Source organism: Echinops telfairi, unplaced genomic scaffold, assembly GCF_000313985.2.
Source record: "Echinops telfairi isolate 266 unplaced genomic scaffold, ASM31398v2 ScPeMD7_60;HRSCAF=208, whole genome shotgun sequence".
Taxonomy (NCBI): domain Eukaryota; kingdom Metazoa; phylum Chordata; class Mammalia; order Afrosoricida; family Tenrecidae; genus Echinops; species Echinops telfairi.
This window is the reverse complement of record NW_022103958.1, coordinates 10009168-10025547: the sequence shown is the minus strand read 5'-3', so window position 1 is coordinate 10025547 and position 16380 is coordinate 10009168. Positions and strand designations below refer to the sequence as shown.

Here is a 16380-nt window from a genome sequence, read left to right as displayed (position 1 = left end):
AAATGTGATCATTTGTAATGGGTCTCCAATTCATTAGTGTAATTTAGTCAAGTTCTACTGTATTTCACCAGACACACAAGTTGGGATTCTGTAAACATGTTTTTTGTAGCTCCATTTCATAAGTGTCCACACTAGTTCTGCTCAAAAATTAAGAATGGATTGCCCTTTAATCAGCTATTTATTATACTGGGCTACATATATGAAGTGCCGTCCATGAGTAATTTTAGGATAGAACATAGCAACAATTAGTATTTGCATAGAGCTTAAAAGTTGACAAAACATGCTCTTGCATATCCAGACATGAAACCCCATGGAGTCCCTTGTAGAAGAAAATATCTCCTCCTGGAAAGACTGACAGCCTTGGAAGCCACATACACAGTCACTGTGAGTTGGGACTGACTCTACGACAGTGAGTTTGGGTTTGATACGAGCTGAAAGGCTGGCTGTTCAAGCCCACCCAGTGGTACCTTGAACGACAGGCCTGGTGATCTGTTTCCAACTGGTCACAGCTTGAAACAGCAAAAGTATGGTCTGCACAGGTTGGATCATTATGATGAACCAGTTAGATTGCAAATCTTAGCAAAATTAACAATAGTTTGAGTGTGCAGAAGGATGGCTAAAGCCAGCATAGGCAACTTTGAATGACTCAGAGATGTCTAAAAAAGGGAACTAGGCCTGAAGTACATGTTAGGAGGCTCCTAGATGTTAGATCAGCTGAAGATGTCAAAAGGCAGACAGGAGGGAAGTAGGGATGATGCTGGAGGTCCTGGCAGATCAGCAGGTGGGCAGATGGGCTGAATCAATGTCATCTTCTGGAGCTGTTACTTAACTCTGACTTTATTGTATTCTCTTCAGCTTCCACTTAGTAGGAGAATTAGGGGGGGAGGAATAACAAGAGTGCAGAAAAACCCAAACCCAAACCCAACAATTCCAACTCACTGTTGTAGCTTCGGAAAGACTAGAACTGCAACCTAGGGATTCGGAGACTAAATCTTGGTGAGAGCAGACAGCCTCGTCTTTCTGCTACAAAATGGCCATTGAGTTTGAACCGTCTACCTCGCAGTTAGTTGTCCAACACTTGACCTCTCATGTCACCAAGGCTCCTGGAGAAGGTGGGTGGGAACACAAACCCAAATACTGCCATCCAGTTGGTTCTGATTCAGATCATCCTATAGGACAGATTAAAACTATACTTTTGGGTTTTTGTATACCTCTACGGGAGTAGAAAGCCTCTGCCTTCTCCTGGGAGTAGTTGATGGGTCTTAATTGTGTGATTAGCAGCCCAAGCAGTACCGCCCTATGCCCCCAGGAGAGTGTCCATTCTACTCTAGACTCTCAAATCACTAAAGACCATGGAAAGTTATAAGGGTGAGTGAAATAGTTATTGAGCAGGGCAGGCATCTCTGGAACTGTATATAAGGCTTGGCAGGGAAAGGAAATTAGTGCTTTGTCTGTGTCTGCATCTCTCATGTAGGGCAATCAGAATCTTGACAGGTGAATCCCGAACACACAGAGACTGCTAGGAATGGCCAAACGTGATCATGACCTCTTAATGGGCAAATGCTGCTTCTTCAAACAGATAACATTGCTAAGAACAGATCAACAATGGCAATAGTCAAAGAATCTCCTTTTTGTTTCTTCTATTTCCTGACCTTGGATCCAGGACCCTCAACCAAGAACAGAAGGGCATCCTGGGACAGCTTGACTAATTTTAAATGCTTTGTTTACAGCTGTCATTCCTCCAGCTGGAAAGAGGAACTGGCACCGGCTCATAGCAGACAATGAATTTTCCATCTCTCTAGAAGCTCAAAACCCAGGATGAGGATCTGGAAAACTGTTTAAGACAAAAATATGATAGCGAGGCAACAAATAATTTTCACCCAAAGAAGCAAAGAGAAACTTTAAAAATTACAGAAAGCTCTGTATAGATTGATGCATTTGGTAAGCTACAGCCCGCCTGGGAGGGATCAAAATTCAAGGGCTACATATAGGTAGACATGCTTTGATGCGCTACAATGACAAACTATAATCCCTTGCCTCGGGAAACTCCCAGCTAATCAGAAGTGGCATTTCCTAATCTGCATCATGAGCCTAATGATGCCTACTCTTCACAACTTGAAGGTGATGGCACACCGCCTGTAGTAGCACACATGGCTGTGTGATTTAAAGGTACTTTACAAGGTTCCCAATAAGGCTCCACCCTAGGTCTTCAGTCTTACCCCCCAACTACTGCTATATTTCCTTAAGCTGATAACACAGTTCTAGACGTTTTCTCTCTCTTAAAAATATTCTCCCTGCTTCCTAGTGTGTATTGAAAACCAAACCTTAAATGTCTCCAACCACCAGCCCTTCACCCATAGCTCCTTTCCCTAAATGGTATTTTAACTCTGTGTTTTTGCTACTGATGTTATGCTGCTAATTTCTTCTTTGCCAATAATATACATTCATATTTGTGGGAGAAATTGTCTTGTTTATATGTTTACGCCCCACACCACCATTGTGAGACCACAGAGAACTTTGAAGGTGTTCAACATGCACTGTGCAAAGGACTTTATTGGAAAAACTCCAAAGCAAAAAAAAAAAAAAAATTACAATCTGCTAGGATATTCACTGGAATTTCTGGTTTACTTATAAACAGGCAAACTTGAGGTAAATTCAGGATATAGTTCTGAGATTCAAGAGCAGGAATATGGATTATTTAAAAGGAAAAAAAATGGTCCCCAAGGTAAATGAATTAGGGGATTAAAGGCCTGTGCCAGGTGGGGAGCACTAGAACCCACTTAACAAAAGCCTGAGGAAAATGCCGTAGTGCTCATAGTGGTAGAAAAAGGTTGAAATAAAATGTGTGGTGGCAACAACATATCTAGCAGAATCTACCATCATGTTAGGCAATTGGCCACAAGTCTTAGCAACATGGACATGCAACATTGCCTGTATTGGCACAGGAGTGTCTCAGCCATTCATGAGCAGGCTGGACCCTGGTTCATGAGAGTGCATGCCAGGAGGATACACTCAAATATTTTAAACCACTTGGTATCTGTGTTCTTATTTTGAGTACCAGAACCAGTATAACCCAAAAATCCACTGTCACCAGGTTAATTCCAACTCACAGCATCCCTATGTAGGGTTTCAGCTGTTGCAAATCATTTAAAATAGCCTCCTCTTCCTCCATCAGACCATCTGGTGGGTTTGAACTGCTGACTTTGTGGTTAGCAGTCTGATTTTACCCAACAGCATCCTCAGGGCTCTTGGGAATCAGTACACATTCACTATAAAATGCTTAATGTTTCCTAATAGACCAGGCTCCTTGGTAAATATTAGGCCCTAGACAAAAATCACATACAACATTGTCTTCCAATTGTAAAAGGGATCACACTCACTGCCATTGAGTCAGCTGTCACCCTATAGGACATAGTAGAAGTGCCTCGGTGGGCTTTTGAGGATGCAAATCTTTATAGGAGCAGAAGGCTCACTTTTCTTTCTCCCCGTGGCTGGTGGGTTTAAACTGCTGACAGTTTGGTTAGCAGCCCACGATGCCACCAGGAATCTTTCTTAGAAGGGAACAGTGGAGTTTTCTATTGTGGTTGTTGTTGCTTCTTTGTAAAATCTATCTTCAGAACATATACTGTCACCCCACGTAATAGAACATGTAGCAAATCCAGGAACTCTTTGCAGTACTAACCATTTACTGGTGTTCTGCATTTTCAGAAGGGTCTGCTGTTAATATGATTGAATGCTTGTATTTTATGTATTTATGTATTATGTAATTTATATATTTTTTCATTCTTTATCAAAACATATGTATCACTTTGTTTAGGGAAACTTTTATTTACTTATTGTTCCTCCATAGTGAGTATCTACTAGAACTTCCAGGAGCACAGTGGGTTAAGTGCTGGACTGCTAACTGCCAAGTCAACAGTTCTAATCCACCATCTGCTCAGAGGGAGAAGAATGTGACTTTCTGCACAGGGAAACACTTATGGACTCACAAGGAGTCAGAATAGACTCGATGACAGTAGATCTGGATTTTAACTGAGTATGTACCCCAAAGCTTTATCTTTTTCTGGAGGTGCAGCTGACAGATTCTAACTGCTAACCTTGAGGTTGACATTCCGATGTATAACCTCCCAGGCTATCAGGGTTCCTTGAGAGTATACTAAGTTACCAGGATATTTGATCACAGATTTTCATGCCAAACATGCTTTCCAAGAGAAGTTTGCCCTATGTTGACTTGACCCTGAATGTGTGACTTATGATCTAAATATGAATATAATAATCAAAAGAACTTGCATAAGGAATTAAACTTCCACCATCCTTGAATAGCGAATCAGTTAATACTTAAAAGGCTGTTTTTCATACAAAAGAAAGCCAGCTTGAACGCCAAAAACTGATAAATTATAATCAAAATGATCTGCAGTCTCTGCAAAAGTGAGAGAATATCTGCAGCACTGAAAGCAGAGGCAGAGTTAAATTTCCCCTTCTTCTTGAACTTGGACAGCAGAAAGTCAGAGACAGATTGTCAGTTCTTCTTCTCATTATCAAGCAAGCTTTCAAAAGGTGACCCATTCTCCTAGGTATTGCCCATCATGAGTTGCCTTCCAAGCTCACAGCACTTTAGGATAGGACTTTAGGAAGAATTACTCAGCTCATAAAAGTCTGCCTTGGTTCTCTTTGTTTCTCTAGTTCTCTTAAATAGTTTGCACCAAATAGCCCTTGTACCAACAAGGTCCCCACTGACATCAGTATTGCTGAACAATAATGCTCAGCCTCTTTCAGCCATTTTCTGTTGATAGCCCACTGCAAACAGTTTCTCTTCTGCTCATTCGTGTGACATGACAATCTGTAGACCCCTCTAGCACAGTGGCGTACAAGAGGATTCATATGTTGACTACGGTGGATAAGAATAATAAATACCACTGTTGTTGTGCAGTCAAGCTGATTTTCTACTCATAGTGATCCCATGGGACAGAGAGGAACTACCCCACAGGCTATTCTAGCTTGTAATCTTTAAAAAAAGCAGATGCCGGCAATTTTTCCCATGGAGTCACAGCTCAGGTTGGAATTGTCAACATTTGGGGTTAGCAGTTAAGCATTGAACTGCTTAAAAGTCAACAAAAACCAACCCTATTGCCATCAGCTGGATTCTGACTCATAGTGTTTCTTTCTTTCTTTTAAAAATAAACCATTTTGTTGGGGCTCTTACAGCTCTGCTAACAACGCATCCATCCATTGTATCAAGTGCATTTGAACATACATTGCCCTCATCCTTTTCAGAGCATTTTCTTTCTGCTTCAGTCCTTGGTATCAGCTCTTCATTTTTTCCTCTAGCTTCCCCCACCCTCCTACCCTCACGAACCCTTGATAAATTATAAATTATTATTATTTTCATATCTTACATGATCTGTAAGATCATGTTTCTGTTGTTCTTCACTTTGGGGGGGTAAGGATTATAAGTCGTCCTCCCCTGCTTTCCGCCTTCCCTCAGCATCACTATTTCCATTATTGTTTCTGAGGGGTTTATCTGTCCAGGATTTTCTGTGTTTCCAGCTCTTATCTGTACCACAGTACATGCTCTGGTCTAGCTGGATTTGTAAGGTAGAACTGGGGTCATGAAAGTGGGGAGGACGAAGCATTAAAGAACTAGAGGAATGTTGTATGTTTCGTTGGTGCTATACTGCACTCTGGCTGCCTCGTCCTTCTTGTGACACTTCTGTGAGGTGATAACTAGTTGCCTACAGACAGGCTTTGGTTCTCTACTCCACCCCCCGTCCCTCATTCACATCGATAGGATTTTTTGTTTTGGGTCTTATGATACCTGGATTCTGTCGATACCCCATGATCACACAGGCTGGTGTGCTTATTCCATGTGGGCTTTGTTGCTTCCCAGCTAGATGACCGCTTGTATATCTTCAAGCTTTTAAGACCCCAGATGCTGTATCTTTTATTAGCCGAGCACCATCAGTTTTTGTTATCCTATTTGCTTATGCACCCATTTTGTCTTCAGCGATTGTGTCAGGAAGGTGAGCATCATGGAAAGCCAGGCTATTAGAACAAAGTGTTCTTGCATTGATGGAGAAATTGAGTAAAGGCCCAATGTCCATCTGCTACCTTAATATTTAACAAATAAAATATAGGTACATAGATCTATATCCCTATTATTATATATAAATATATTTACATATGTACATGTCTGGATTTATAGCTCTACAAGTGTCCTTTGCCTCTTAGTTCTTTCTTCTATTTCTTTTTACTTTCTTCTTGTCCCACTATCCTGTTCAACCTTCATTCGGCTTTCAGTAATTCCTCTAGGCTACATTGCACTTGATCAAACACCACCAGGCAATCTACACACCCCTCGTCATTGATTTTAGATCACTGTTGGTCCTTTGTCCCAGGGTTTGTTGGCTCCCCACTCCCTTCCCCCCCACCCCTCTCCTACATCCATCTGGAACCATCAGTCTCAGTGTTTTCTTCTCATAGTGTTTCTGAGATGGTCAACCTTTATAGGAATGGATAACCTTATCTTTTTCCCAAGAAGTTTCTGGTGGGATTGAATCACCAGTTTTGCAGTTTGCAATTCAACCCTTCCCCAACACACTGCCAGGGTTCCTTATTTAACTGTGCCCCAGAAGCCGAACAAAACAAAACCCAATGCTAGCTAGTCAATTTCAACTCACAGCGACCCTACAGGGCAGGGTAGAAATGCCCTATGGGCTTCGGAAACTGTAACTGTTTACAGACGCAGAAAGCCTCATCTTTCTCCCTTCATGAGGCTGATGGCATGGAATTGCTGGTCTTGTGATTAGCAGCCTGACTTGTCACCACTATGACACCAACTGTACTAACTCACAAAATCAATCTCATTGCCACGGAGTCTGTGCTGACTCGTAGTGGCCCTGTAAGCTGGGGTAGAATGGCTCCAGTGAGACTGGAACTCTTGATGGGAGTAGAAAGTCCATGGAGTAGAAAGTCCATCTTTCTCGCAACCAACTGCGCTACAAAAGCATTTGTATGAGTTGGACTCAACTTGCTAGCAGTGAAGAGTTTGAGTGGCAATTAAGAAAAGGAGCCCTAAGAGCATAGCGGGTTACACATTAGGATGCGAACCTCAAGGTACTAACCTCAGTGGTTCAAATGTACCAGCCATTCCATGAGAAGAGATGAGACTTTTTTGCTTCCTTAAAGATCACAGTCTCAGAAACCCAAAGGAGAGGTTCCACTCTGTCCTGTAAGGTTGGTCACCATGAATGGGAACTGACTCAGTGGCATACATTTATGGCATCAATTTATAAATACATTTTAATTGTTTATAAACTTATAAATAAATATGGGTGTGTAATGAGATGCATTTTATTGAGCATAAACCAAAGTCTAGTTTTTGTTCTGGTTGTAGTTGTTTTCTTACTATTTCCAACAGTCTTGCAAGCTAAAATAGTGTTCACAAGTAACCTAACCAATGACACAATTGCTAACAAGCAATGAACATATTGAGAGATACTATCCATCAAAGTGCCTTCTAAAAATACTGCACATTGACACCATTCAATGCTACAGAAGAGAGCTTCATTCCTTTGTTCTCAATCCTGTATCTGCAGTACTTTTATGTCATTGTCAATATCAGACAAAGCATCAAATAGCCCAATCAGCATTCAGCAATTGTCAAAGTTTTATAGAGGTTTTCTCAAAACTATGGAGTTCACTAACGGTCACAAAAACGCAGCCCTGATGATGTACCATATCAAAGACTTCGGTCAGGGAAGTGACACTTCAGAAATCAGTTAGACACTGTGATCACATCTCTCAACTGATAGACTCACTCTGTAATGGAAACCAGACTGGTTTGAATTTAGAGGAGGTTTGCTGTCAATTGTCTATAGTTAGGAATTTATGTGGAAAAAAAGGAGGCCGGGTGCCACAATCAAGTAAGCAGTGAACTGCTAACTTCAAAGTCAGGGGTTCAAATCCACCTGCTGCTCCTTGGGATAAAGAGGCAGCTATCTGCCCCCATAAAAATGTACACCCTCAGAAACATGAGGTAGGCTTGCCGTGAGTCCGATTTGAGTTGAGAGTAATGAGTTTGGTTTTTGGTTTGGTGAAGAAGCATTGAGTTTTCAAACTTAAAAGAAAATTAAAAGGCTGAAAAAAAAACCATGGTAAAGGAGAATACACATGAACTTTTATCTGTGTTGAGAAGTTTGAGCAATATTAGTGATAAAACCACTAGATGCCTCATATGTAGTGTGATAATGTTATTAGCTTACTGATTTTTTTTTGAGAAGTGCAAATAAATTATCTGAACAATCTAGCACACTACCTGGCTCAAAGACTCAATGTGTTGACTATAGGAGACCATTTTATTTTATGGCCATCATGTGTGCTGGTAAATACAATCTGGAGTGAATGATATCAGGAATTTTCTCTGTTCAGATCAATGATCTGATCGCAAATCCTGACATTCCCAGCTAAGGTCTTAGTCAGTGAACTTTGTGTTTGTGATATAACCGAATGATAGCATACTGCTCATTCTTACTGTCAAAACTGTCCATTTGAAAGCACTGCTCCAATCCAAGGACCAGGGATCTTGCCTTTCTTCCCAGCAAGTCATAACATAGACATTCACCCATTCATTATAAGCATAGCAAAAGCCTATGACAGGAAGGACAAAACTCTCCTCTTTGTACACCAGGAAAGGCTGACGTTGCAGAACAGAAATACCTGGGTCAAGTGGTACCAGACGTGCAGAGTTAGCACAGCACAATTGTACTCATCGCTGACAGCTCAGCTCAGCTACATTCATAGGAATGTGGCATTTTACATCATTTACAATATGTTCTCAAACTAAATAAAGGTCAAACACAATGACACAGCCCCACGTAGGTCAGACTGTGGCACGGGAACCTTAATGATGTTTAACTATCCAGTCTGGATTCCAGGGGGCAGCCTTGAAGCCTGCAGTATGCCTCGTCCAAATGCAGGTATTGCAGCGAAAGACATAGGCAGCATGCTCTGTATTCCCCACAGCAATGATCGCGGTGCTTGTGCCTGGTAGGTGTTTAATAAATATGCATCCTTTCAGTGACTGAGAACAAAACCCGGCGTTAGATAAAGAGCACTGTTAACACCACTTGCTGACATCTGAATTGTGTTTCTGCAGCCACATACGGATGGGTGCGCAGGATGCTCGCTACGTACATTCAGTATCGTTTCGGAAGTTGTGAGCATAAGTGAGGAGACATCTGGAAAGGGCACTTAGACTGTTCTGAGAGAGGATCTGATGAAACGAGCGTACCTGAAATAAGCTAATTTACATTTCAGAAATATAGCTTTCTCTCTCTCCAATTTTACTGCGTTCTCCGATTACACTTGGGTTTTTTTTTTTTTGGCCACCTGCATAAAGATATAAATAGACTGAACTGGGGTAGTTTTCCTAATTCATAAGAAGCCCTGGTGGCACAGTAGTTAAGCACTTGGCTGCCACTGAAATGGCAGAGGTTCAGACTCACCTGTCATGCCATTGGAAAAAGATGTATTCCATAATTACAGATGTACAGCTTGGGAAGGAACCCTGGTGGTGTGGTATGTCTCGTTGGGCTGTGATCCACATGGTTGTCAGTTCAAAATAACCAGCAACTCCACAGGAGAAAGACTGGGCTTTCAGCTCCCACACACAGTTACAATCACAGAAACCCACAGGAGGGTGGCTAGGAGTCAGCATAGACTGGGTGGCGCCAAGTTTGGTTTGGTAACTTTAGAGGTTTAGACACCCTACTGGGCATTTCTCCTCTATTTCACAGGGTTTCCGGTTTCTGTGAGTTAGAATCAACTTAATAGCAGTGGGTAGGGTTTTCCTCATTGATAAATCAGGTGAAGAGGAGTGAACAAATACATGTGAAATGCCTATAAAAACCAAATCAAACCCATTGCTATGGTGTTGATTTCAACTTGGGTTTCTAAAACAAGAGCAGAGAGCCCATCATTCTCCCAAGAAGCAGCTGGTGGGCTTGGTTTCAACCACTAATTTTGCAGTGAGCAGCGGCACAGTCCCTAGATCACATATAGCATGCCAATTTTGTTTCAAGGATTTTACCAGGTGCCTTATATATATAATCATTCATTCATTTCTCACCAATCAAACCCAAACAAACTCACTGCCATGGAGTTGATTCAGGCTCCAAGAGACCTTGTAAGACAGAGCAGAACTACCCCCATTGGTTTCTCAGACTGTAGATCTTTACAGGGCCGACAGTCTCCTCTTTCTCCTGCAAAATGGCTGGTAGCTTTGAACTAATAACCTTGTGGTTAGCAGCTCCACTAGTAGAAAACGTTTAAATGGCGGATTGTCCCTATTTAACAGATTAGGTAACTGAAGCTCTAAAGAGTGAAGCATTTCATCTCAAGACTGTCCAATTCCAAAGTGGTGCTCACCACAACCGCATTCCCCTGTCTGGGAGATCACCAACCCCGTTTCCCAGTAAAGATCTCTCTTTCCCCCAGATGTACAAGTTTTCTAATTCAATGTGATAATCGCCACGATCTGTACTATATTCATGAAAAATGTTCCATTTATATACTTCCTGAAGTTTACTCAGTTTAGTCAACTAGCCCATTGTAGTCTGGAGTTGTTTTGCAATCTGCAAACGCTGTAACGGTCAGTGAATTCCCATGAAAAAGGTTTCAGAAGCCAGGTTTTCTTGCCTCCTCAATGTCATGAATTCAAGATATAAGATGATTTCTATTTTTCACTCATATCAAATTATGCTTCCTAGAGATCATCCAGTTACTGGCAATGTGCATACATATACATGCACACGTGGATATGAGTATCCATACAAACCCACAACTAAATAAGAATATACCACAGACATTACTGAGAAGTACTGTCAAGGCACTTGACCAATACACGAATCATAGCATTGTAAATGGTGATCACTCACCAGAAAGACCACTTCTGCTTAATAAATGTAATTTGAAGTCATATAGTGGACTCATTGTGTAGAGTGTTGAGCCACACATGAAGACACCATTAATTTATCACCATGCATTTTTAAAACAAAGTAATAGTTCAGCTTTTAAAAAAACATGCAGTACCATATGGCACTGCATTAAACAATCCTCACCACAATACGGTAAATCAAGAATTCTTATTTCCAAGTGACATAGGAGGAACCTGGGGTTCTGACTTTGAATGATTTGCTAAGAAGCAGTTACTAAGCACTAATGACTCTCTCTGCTTGATTGGCATCTCTGAAGTTCTCCTGATTTGCCTCCTCCTGACAGCCCCAGTCCCCTGTATAGCTGTGGAGCCAAATAGGGATATTAATTCAGAGTTCATTTTGTCAATTGCAAAGTCTCTGTCCTGTCCTCACAGCCATCATCTGTCTTTTCTTTTGCAATTTTGGGGAGACCCTGGGAAGTTGTTTTTTCAGCAGCAGATGACAAAAAGCAGGCACACAGGAGGGTGTGCATTTGAGCCTTCCACCCCAGTCATCTCAAGATGCTGGGAGGCTGCTCTGATTTGTTGTAATAACTCTGCCACCCAAACTCCATGTACAGACTACCTGATCCCTCACCCACTTCCAAGAGGAGCCAGAGTCCCAATAGCTCCTTTCTGCTCTTCCACTTACTGGAGGAGCTTCCTGGCTTTCTTGAAAATTCTCAATACTTGACTCTTCCGCTGTCAGCTCTGTTGGTGACACAGGGAAAGAGCCATTCATGTGTTAAGTGCCATGGGTCTGAAAAACATCAAAACACACTGGAGAATGTTGGGACTGGTTGGCTGACTTGACCACAGACCCAGAGAAAGGCGAGCCAATGGACTGGAACTAAATAGAAACGGAAATGGAATTTCCTCCTTCTCCCCCAATAAAGTCTAGCAACCATGTAGCCATTCATCCTTTTAAAAAGATGAGGCTGTGCATCTTTTTCCTGAGGGAACTTCAGCCTTTTCTTGGGCGACTCTACAGGCTTCCTCTAGAGAAATGGAAGCCTTCCTCCCCGGCTCTGCTTTTCTTTCTTTTTTTTTCTTTTTCCTGAATTCACTGAGCAATGAAAGCAACTCTGTGAAACCCTGAAACACTCTCTACCATAAAACAAATCCCCCCCCGCCCCCCGCCCCAAACACACAAACAAACAGAAAAACAAAAGAAAGCTATGGGCTGGGAGTCAGTTTTGATGGAAAGATGTTTACCATCATTCTCACCGGAGCTGATAATAAAGGCACAGTTACAGTTGTTCCAGCCCCATCAGGAACCTCGCACATGCTAGAATCAGAAACTCCTGAATTGGCTTGTACCCCACCTCTATTAATAGCCGAAAAATAAGTGCTAATGAAAGTGTTGCTATCCCGAGAAGATTTACTCATTACAATGATTATGTCTCAAACACATCAGAGCCAAAATGCTATCCTTATTATTATATATATTTTTAGGAGGGAGATGATGCTGAGCATAATCTATGCACTTAATTTTTTACCAACACCACAAGTCTAAATATACCCACACTGGGTGAGAAGGCGAAGTAGGGGAGGGGTTAGGGGGAGTGCAATCACAAATAACTATCCTCCTTAGAAACAGGCACTAAATCGACAACTTCCAGAACAGCTTGTTCAAAGAGCTTCTCTTTATTGTGAATAGTGATAACACAAGACTGATGACCTGTAGCACTGTACACGGATGTCCTCTGTACCTGATGCTGGTTACCAAAGGCTGGAGGTTGATGACAAGCTAACCTAAGGAGAGGTGAATGCCCATGGAGACTCTGGGAGCCCCCAGCCCCCTGACAGCAACCACTGGCACTTGGAGCATCAATGCCTTTCGCTCTCCCTGGAACAGCAAACTTTGTGCTTCCTGTTTCTGTGCGTGATCTCCTTCAAGTCCCAGGAACCTCAGATTACTTTCTCCACACACACACACACAAAAGGAGCTTATACTGCGGAATTTGCTTACATCCAAGCCAATATAAAATGAATTTTTAAAAATATTTTCATAATATGTTAAATGTCACTAGATTCTGGAGGTAACAAAAAACAATTCTACTCAGAAATAGTTGACGAGAAAGGGCAGATCATATGATCCTGGCAGGAGAGAGTTTCCCATCCTATCTTTAGAGAGAAAATAAAGACTCTTGGCACGACTGGACTGCCTTCCTTGAACTGTTCCCCCAAGGACGTTATGTAACAATATCAAGGAGATGGACGGATGCATGGTTATCCCAGAGTATGACCTCACCTGTCAGTGTGTTACATTTCTTTTCAGCTCAAGGTTTCTAGGAGTACTCTTATTTTTATATATAAGAAGGAAGGAAGGAAAGAAATAGCAGGATGCTTTAAATATAATGTGTCGCACCTCTTAATTTGGATACTTTCATAAACCTTTGACTCAGTCATCTCTGAATAAATGTTATATGCTATCACTTACACACTCTTCATATTCAGAAATATCAATGCTGAGAGAAAGGTAACCCAGGAGGCTCGCTTCACATACCTGTCACCTACTCTGAATATGGTCACAGTGACTGCAGTTTGAGTGGGCTACTACTCCATGAAATAGCAGCATTCCTTTCTGGATAAGCCATTCGGATAGGTGTATTGCTTTCACTTCGGGGCTATCTCAGCATTTTAGCAATATAGTTACAAGCAATGTCTCACTTCTTGAGAAGAGCTAAGAGAAACGATGCAGAGATAAAAATGCTCCCAATAACAAGAACACAGCTATTATCGCAATGAAATGGTGTTTTGCTCTAATTAAGTAACTTCAGGGTAGACACGGGTGAAATATTCCCTGAATTTCACTTTGAAGGCCAGTGGGGCTGTGGGGAGCAGGGCTGAGCCTCAGGAAACAGAAGAAACAGAGTTAGGCAAGCTGTTTGATGGAAGTCATCTAATGTCCAATGCTTCTGGCTTTTTAAGAACAGTTTGCAACCATAGACCCTCACTAGGGACCAGGACAGGGTAAGGGGCTGATCCGAAACATGAGACACAAGGCTTCCTTAGACCATTCAGAAAGCTTAATGAAATGCAATCACAAGAGAATTCACAGGGGGGAAAAAGGAGGGGAGGTTGTCAAAATCCTAAACAATTTCGACTTTGTTCTCATGATCTAATTAAGGGCGTTTGAAGCAGATTTTCTGTATTTCACATATTCATTACTCTCCAGCGAAATATTTAACTAAACAGGGGGGAGGGGATACCAGAAAAAAAAAAAGTCGACTATTAAGTTATTCTAAAAGTCCGATGGCCCCTCCATTCCCCACCCCACCCCCCACCCCCAGCCTCTGAGCGGCCACCCTTGCCCCTCACAGTCTCTGACAGCGCTTTTCTGATATCTCTAAACTCACATTCTGAGAGTCTTTCAAGGAGGGTAAAGGCTGGAATTGTTCTCCTCCCCGCCCCCCCTCGCCCATATGCAGATATTTTCAGATATGCAGATTTTGCTGTGAAAACGTTCAATAAGGGAGGTATAAAAATGGGCTGAGGGGTGGGGGTGGGGTGGGGGTGGTTATACAATTGGAAATAATCTACTTGGCATGAAAATAGCTCCCAAATGCCACACACTGAGTTCTCCTGAGCATAACAATCTCTAGAAATGCGCCTCTCAACTGCATGTGGACCTCGGACAACAGGGAAGCCAGCGCTTCCCAGGGAAACCAGGGCAGAGATGGAAGTAGTCCCGTGACTTACCTTCTTGTGTGTGTGTGGGGGGGGGTCCTCAAAGTTCACTCAGGAACATGGAATATCCTCAGGCTTGTCTTGCACGACACTGCCCTTCTTCCTCTCCTTCTTCTTTTTGTAAGTCACAAAGGAGAACAATAATCAGTGTTCAAAGGTTCCATGTATCTGATCGTCCAACACCAGCCAAAAAACCCAAAAACGTGTCCAAAGAGACTCCGCCAAAAAGTAAGCCAAAACTCATCCAAGGCAGGAGAAGGAGGAGCGAGCGGAGGAGGAAAGGGTGGTGGTGGAAACTGGGGGGCTACCCAGCGTGATGCCAAGTATAAGAGGAATCTTGGCACACTGTCGAAACCTCCTCCTGCAGGCTATACCTGCTTTGGGTGCCACACCAACACACACGCTGCCACACACACACACATACACACACACACTCGTCCACGCAAACGCAGGCAGCCACACTCACACGCGCACACCCAGACACACGCGCACTCTCACAAGCCAGTCTCATGAAAACTGTCAGTCGTAACCTCCCATAGCTGCTGTGTGCTGCAGATGGTACGGCTCGCTGTTACCTTCCCAGAGGGGGGGAGGATCAGAGAGCATCCAAAATCAGGGGGGCCTCCAGGACCAGGTCGGTTCGGAATCTCTCTCCCCCAGGCAGAATCATCAAGCCGGGAGCGGGTCAATCGGCAGAGGTATCTGCCTGCAGACTGCCCCGGATTATGGCAAGGTTATTAATCTTGATGCGCTGCATCCCCCACCCCCAACGGGCGGCAGCCTGCATTGAGATGACGGCCAGAGCCGTGTCTGTCCCTGTTCCACTGCATTTTGCTCCAGCCCTCGGATGCTGCACGTCAGACACGGTGGAGGCGAGAATACTAATAAGGAAGTTAGCTACAGTTTCTTCAAGGCAGACGGCACGCAGTACAGTAAATGTGTACTTCCCCGTTCCCTCTGTGTGGGCCTGCGTGTCTGCTGGGAGGGCAGGGGAGCCATCGCCCGCCAGCAGGCAAGGACTCTATCATCGCTGTCCGGCAAGGACGTTGCCTGGGACAGTATTTTGCTTGGGATCCAGAAGGGGCTTTAATGGTTTCCAAGCCCCGAGCTGGCATTTGAAAAAGGAGGGGGTGAGGGGCGGCAATGCCCAGAGAGACAAATTAGCTTTATAAATCGGCTCCAAGGAGACCACGGCACAATTTTAACATGCTGCTGCCCTAGCTGTTAAATGGAAATACAAAGCAATTTCAAAACCCAGCTCCAGCTGATAAATCTTGGAGCTGGCAACAAGTATCTGAATTTGACTGATGGGCCTGGGGATAAATGGATTCCTGGTAATATAAAAAGTTTGCTCGTGCATTCTGCTTCACGGCTATGCACCCAGTGAGTGAGAGGTCTTGGCACAGTCCATTAACTGTTAATATGGATTTAGAACATTCCGAGGTGCAGGCTTACTGGGTTGTTGTTGGGTGCCACTGAGTGGTATCCGACATGTAACCACCCTGGGTCGCATGGAGGGACACAGCGCCTAGCACCACGCCACCGCACACACACCTGGTCCTGGGTTCGAGTATCTTGGGGCAGTCGACGCGCCCGTTCGTCCAGTTCCTGGGGGGCCGTGTTCTGTGTTTCTGTGACCCTCTACTTTTCCCTCCTGATAAAATGTCTCAAGTACTTGAAATGAAGTCTGGCCATGCTCACTTTGAAGGAGCATT

At 43.2% G+C, this 16380-nt stretch overlaps 1 protein-coding gene across 2 annotated transcripts in view; it reads right to left on the bottom strand.

Moving 5' to 3' along the window:
* LRRC4C (leucine rich repeat containing 4C) overlaps positions 1-15316 on the bottom strand; it is a 1557030-nt gene extending 1541714 nt beyond the window's left edge. For both annotated transcript variants that reach the window (XM_045291148.1, XM_045291149.1), the window contains exon 1: positions 14678-15316. The gene's annotated coding sequence lies outside the window, so the exon portion shown is untranslated. The remainder of the gene's footprint in view (positions 1-14677) is intronic.
* Positions 15317-16380: the final 1064 nt, after the last annotated feature.